This window comes from Fukomys damarensis, unplaced genomic scaffold (genome assembly GCF_012274545.1).
Source record: "Fukomys damarensis isolate Sample0158 unplaced genomic scaffold, DMR_v1.0_HiC HiC_scaffold_14, whole genome shotgun sequence".
Lineage (NCBI taxonomy): Eukaryota > Metazoa > Chordata > Mammalia > Rodentia > Bathyergidae > Fukomys > Fukomys damarensis.
In genome coordinates this window covers 42421902-42427901 of record NW_022900926.1, presented here as the reverse complement: position 1 = coordinate 42427901, position 6000 = coordinate 42421902, and the positions used below count along the sequence as shown (strand labels likewise).

At 40.5% G+C, this 6000-nt stretch overlaps 1 protein-coding gene across 1 annotated transcript in view; it reads left to right on the top strand.

Moving 5' to 3' along the window:
* The window catches only part of Slc22a3 (solute carrier family 22 member 3), a 110688-nt gene that overhangs the window by 94414 nt on the left and 10274 nt on the right, over positions 1 to 6000 (top strand). The gene's annotated exons all lie outside the window — the stretch shown is intronic.

Below are 6000 nucleotides of genomic sequence, written 5' to 3'. Positions count from 1 at the left end.
GGAAATTTTTTTTTTTTTTTTTTTTTTTTTTTTTTTAGGAATTGTGCCATCATATGTTAATCTTAGTACTGGGTAAGCTTCAGCAATGTCACTCAATTTTCTGCTTAATCAGTGTAAAAACTGTAAGGATATAAGATACTGTTTTATAGATTTTCCTAATTTCTTAATTTTATATTCATTTATTGATAAAATAGATATTTTGCAAAAGCTAGCACACAGGAATGTGGCTTACTTTTGATCATCTTTCCCTGATTTCCTTTTGTGATATGGCTGACACTGTTTAACACATCTCCTGAGCGTTTGCTGTATCACTGGTACCATGCTAAACACTAAGGTTAGGAATAAAAAAGGATGAAGTTCTTAGTTTCAAAGGATCATGACCATTAAGGGATATAAACACTTAAATACTGTCACAATTTTCTGTGATAAATGAATTAATAGAATTATTTATAAGATTTTGAAACAGAAAAAGAAGCAAGGAATGGAGGGAGAAAGAAGAAAGGAAATAGAGCAGGCAGGCAAGCTGATGCAAGTAGCTCTGTGGAAGAACACTTTCCTTGCATGCATGAGGCCCTGTAAAAAGAAAGAAAAAAAAAGTGGGAGAAGTGATTAATGCTTGGGAGCTCAAAAAAGCTTCCCAGAAGTGAGAACCAGGCATGTGTGGAGAATGCATGTATCAGATAAAAGGTAGGAGAGACCAGTTTTTCCAAAGCAGAGAACAGATCCCAGAAATATGAAAACCTTTGTGGGTTCAGGAACAGAGAACCTTTTTGTTATGGCTGGAATCCAGGCAAAGAGGCCTAAAGATGGTCAGTCACCAGTATGACTGTCCCTCCTGGCCATCCAAGGTGTGGTATTGTTCTGGAGCCCTAGGAGGAGGAGGGGTGAGCTTGTCATAACTGATACAGTTTGGATGACAGCTATTAGGAGGGCAAGATGCTGAAAGCTGAAAGTAAGGCTGGGCAATCAGGCCAGGGTGGGAGAGGGTGAATTCCTTTCAGGAATGTGATAGCCATGTTTTCAGAGTTTGGTTGCTAGAGAATAGAGCTTGAGAGAGGAATCCAGGGGCTGCAGGTGCCTCCAATTGCATGGTTAACTCAACTGAATGATCTCTGCCATAGAACACAGCAGGAGTGTGAGTTAGAGCAAGTTCAGGGGTGTGGATCAAGGATTATGCAAAGAGTTACATTCTCTGGTGGTCATTTGTTTCTGCATAAGAGGTTCTTTTTCTTTGAAAATCTTCTGAGCATCAAGAAAGAACACAGGTAATACTGAGGAGATCGGGACTGTCAGGCATTTATTTAGAAAAGACTTTATTAATTAGGTGCAGTTTTATGAATTCCCAAGATATCAGGTAGACCATGAATAAAATTACAGAAATGTTAATCTTCAGAACAGAAAAAGAGATACAAGTTTTGTCATATTGAGATAATTGATAGTAAAAAGAAACCTAAGTTTGTCTTATTTTCCTTGAATGTATCAGATTCCTAGGACTGCTGTAATAAACTACCACAAACTAGGTGACTTGAAAGAACAGAAATTTATTCTGTCTCACTTCTGGAGGCTGGAAGTCTAAACCCAAAAGTGTTGTGGAGAGTGGGGTTCCCGAGACACCAGGAGCTGGTCCATGCTTCTCACCTGGCTCCTGGGGGTTGCCAGCAACCCTTGCCATTTCTCGGCATCTCTGCAATGTCTACCTCTATCTTCTCTTGACATTCTCCTCCCTGTGTCATCTTAACTAATTATATCAGTGAAGGTCCTGTTTCCAAAGATGATTACGTTCTGTAGTTCTAGGTAGACCTGATGGAAGGGGTGCTATTCAACACACTACTTCGACTTAACACATTCTCACAGTTAGGGTAAGCTGTGTAATAGCCATCAATGTGTGTTTATTTAGTATAGTATTTATTGTGAGTCACTCACCTAGGAAAGGGGAAGAGGAGTGAACAAGACAGACTTAATTTCTGCCCTTGGAAGTATACAATTAAAGTAGAAGTAAATCAAGCACATTGGAGAGTTCACTGCTCTTTCTATTTTATTTTGGTTTTGGGGTTAATTTAAAAAAGCAGTTGCCTCAGAATAGGTCTTCTAGTCTCATCACATGCAGAACAAGAGTGAAGTGTTCCCTGCATATGAAATTAGAAACATAGGGAGATTATTGTTATGTGTGGTCTATCACTTCGTGATGAATCACCTTACCCCAGATTTTTTCTTAGTCTTAACATTGTCTGGGATGATTTCCCTGTGTTGTTTTTAGCATGATACCAAAAAAGCAAGCATTCAAGACTATATTCCAAACCAAGGTCAAAGTAACTGGATGGAGTGAGAGTTAAGGTTGTCTTGTAGAGAACACTCACACATTGAAAAATATAAGGCAAAGAATAAACTTTTCTGCTTGGTCCAGTCGGTTCTGTAGCTATCACTTCACAGCTGATGCTCTAGAATGATTTTCAGCAGGAATGCAAATTAATTGCTCCTGTTCGGGACTCATTTTATGTGTGTATGCTTGGCAGACTTCACTGCTTTATAGTCTCATGTTGGTAGTGAATGAATGGTGTGAATAAGTTTGCAATCCCCAAAGTGAGTTACAGTTAGAAAGAGAGGCTTTTCCCTTCCTTCCAACTGAAAGGCACTCTTGGACTTGACTCCGGGGACTGCTGAGTGAACAGTAAGAGGCTCTCCCCTCTCAGCCTTGCTTGATGTCATCAGCAGGCCCATGGCCCCTGCGGTGAATGCTGAGGAGCCTTTTGGAGAAGTCTGTCCTAAAATTATCTTACAGAAAACCCTTCAACCAGCTCTGTCTCCACTGAACCCACAACTTTTCATAGTCTGAGAATAAAATTCTGAAAGAAAAACATAGTCTTTCTGGCTATATCCTCAAATGAGACACACTGTTCGGGGCCCAAATTTCTGAACCCTAAGTAATGTCTGGAAAAATAGAGAGCTTTATCGATACTGGGCTTCTATCTTTAATTTGAGTTGATTTTATTTAGGGTAGCCACAACCTAGCAGTTTGAATAAATCTTTTTGAAATGAAAATATTGCCTGTTACTTTTATTTTTCTTTAAGTGACAAATAGGTGTTTATATATCCTAATTTACATATCTCATTAGGAGTGTTCCCTAAACTTTATTTCAAAACAGAGTAGATGATATATTCAGAAGATATTCAAAATTGTATTTTAAATTCTGCATCCTTTCTTCAAGAAATGAGGTATTTCTCTTAAGAATCTATTGTAGTTTGACCAAGTCCCCATTCACAGAGGGACATTGTTTCCCTGTGTTTTCACATTACTCTGGGAAACTACTTCAGCTTTAGGGATCATTTTTTTTATGATACCAGGGATCAAACTTGGTCCCCTGTGCTTGCGAGGCAGACGACAAAACCACTGAGCCAAATCCCCGACCCTTTAGGGATCACTTGTGTGTGTGTGTGTGTGTGTGTGTGTGTGTGTGTGTGGGTGTGGGTGTGGGTGTGTGTGTCTTTGCCACCAAAAAAATGTCTATTGCCACTCTAAAATGAATTTAACATACTGTCAAGATGATGAAAGATCTTTGTATGCTTACATAATTATTCACACATAATTTATACCTCTCAATGAGTTGTTTTCTTCTTACTTAATAAACAGTGCAGTGCCTCAAGGACTTGGCTTTTGTTACACATTTCAACAAAATCTCTGCCCCAGTATAGTTACATTTTATGGCATTTTTGGCTTTATTGAATTGACTAGTTGTTTATCTGAATTAACCACATGTTTTTCTGTGTGTGTGTGTGAATTATTTTCTTAGTTTTGGTTTGGTTCTTTCCATCCAACAGTCCTGGCCTCAGTTATAAACCTGAATTAATATTGAACTTGTCAGTGGGGCTCAATCTTTATTTAGTGAAAAGAAACTTCTGCTGAAATACCTAGCCTGGATAAGAAAGCCATTTCCCCAGTAGCAAGTGACTTCCCTTGAAACCCAAGTGGATTGGGAGATTGTCCCCTCCAGCTTTACACAGGGAATCTGGGCCACAGCTTCCACTCTGGATTCCCAGCAGCACCTGCTCACTGAAGACAGGGTTGGAATGCATTTCCTAGTTCCCTCTTCAGCCTCCATGAAAAAGCAGAACCAAAATAAAACACATGTTTACAATTGTCCTGTGCCAGAGCAGATGGTATCCCAGTGCATCAGCACAATTTGGATATCCTTACTCCCCGATGTGACTATTAATGTGACAGCTACAGGTGTTCCCATCTGAGAAGGCATCAAGTACACCAGGATGTCCTCAGCCACTGTGCAATTAAACTGCAGTAAGCTGGGGCTTCCCAGCAGTGGTTGGAATCCTTAAACTTTCGCTTGTCTTTTCTTTGGTACCAGGGATTGAACTCGGGTCCTTGTGCTTGCAAGGCAGGCCACCGAACCGCTGAGCTAAATCCCCGGCCCCTGTATCGCTTGTCTTATTGCTCTCCGGGTAATTAAATCACTGAGTTTTTAGTGCTTTTTTGCTTTGTTGAATATTCTCTAGAGAAAACATACATAACTTTACGGACCTTGATTCCTCATTGAGCTTGATTCTTTTCTCCTAAAAAATATTTATATATTCAGCAAGGTGCAATGTTCTCCTGGAAGATAGGAGGATGGTGCTGAGGGGGCATCCATACTAGTGTGAAAGGTAATAGTACTGCAGTTCAAAGACATCCTTAGCTTTGCCTTGGAGAGAAGATACAGTCTGGTTTATGCAGTCTCATATCCTCGTACCAAGTCCATTTAGGAAAGGCTGACAAAATTCATGCAGCTAATACAAAACTTAGAAGCCAGGTATTAAGGTTTAGAATGAGAATGACCCCCAAAACTTTCATGCACTCAGGGACAGGGCTTTTGAAAGGTGGTGGGTGGGTTGCTGGGTGAGTGACTTGCAAGGGTATTTCTCCCTCCAATCTCCTCCCTTCTCTCTGCTTCCAGGCCACCATGCAGCCAGCAACTTTCCAGTGTCCAAGCCCTTCTGCCATGTAGTTTATATTTTTGAGCCAGCCAAACATAGACTGAAACTTCTTAAAAATGAGCCAAAATAAACCTCTCCTCCTTTAGTTGTGGGTGTCTGGTGTTTGGTTCTGTCAGCTACGAAAATGACTTATCCCAGCACTCTGGTAAGCTGAGGCAGGAGGATTTCAAGTTCAAGCCTATCCTGGGCAACTTAGTGATTTAGTGAGACCCTGTCTCAAAATTAAAAATGAAGAAGGCCTGGAGATGTAGTTTGTTGTGAGCCCTTGGATTCAATTCCTAGTGCTGACGAAGAAAAAGAAAGGCGTGGGGGCACAGCTTTGTTTTAGAATTTAAATGGTAAATTTCTTCTGCCCTTAAAGTGTTTAATAGAGAATGCTTGGTATTTGTCATAGTCACTCTGGAGGAAAGGAGACTTTCTTCATACAGTGAGAGCAGCCTTAAAACATTCATTTTTAAGTGGATGAACCAATTACCATGTAGGAACATGACTCCTTTTGGGCCATTTCTTGGCGGGGAGTAGCATGGTTGGGAATGTGAACGACAATCAATCACATACCTGAGGGTAACACTTAGATTAGTTGCCCCCTCCCAAAGATCTGAGTCCTCCAGTCCTTACTCCTGTCGGATGCCAAGCTCATCTAATGGCGTTTTCCTGGTCTCTACAGAGGACAAGTGGGCACCTAGTTGTGATGAAATCTTCAAAGGCACCCTGGAGACTGTCTTCCACACAAAAGGAAGGGGACTTAGCCTCTCCAGGAAGGCACTGCCTGCATCACTGGCTCAGTGTTAAACTGGCTCATTTAACAAATGATTCTTGAGTTGTATTTCTATAATCTAACCTCGCTCATAAAGGCACCTCAAACACACTAAAATCTTAGATGTCCTTCTAGTTGCTATCTAATATTGTCTACTGCATTACAAGGATCTATCATTTGGATTTTAAATTCGCAAGAATAAGGGCTAGGGGACACTAAGCCAGTGCCTTTGATTGCTTTGTAAATGTTAATGAAATCAG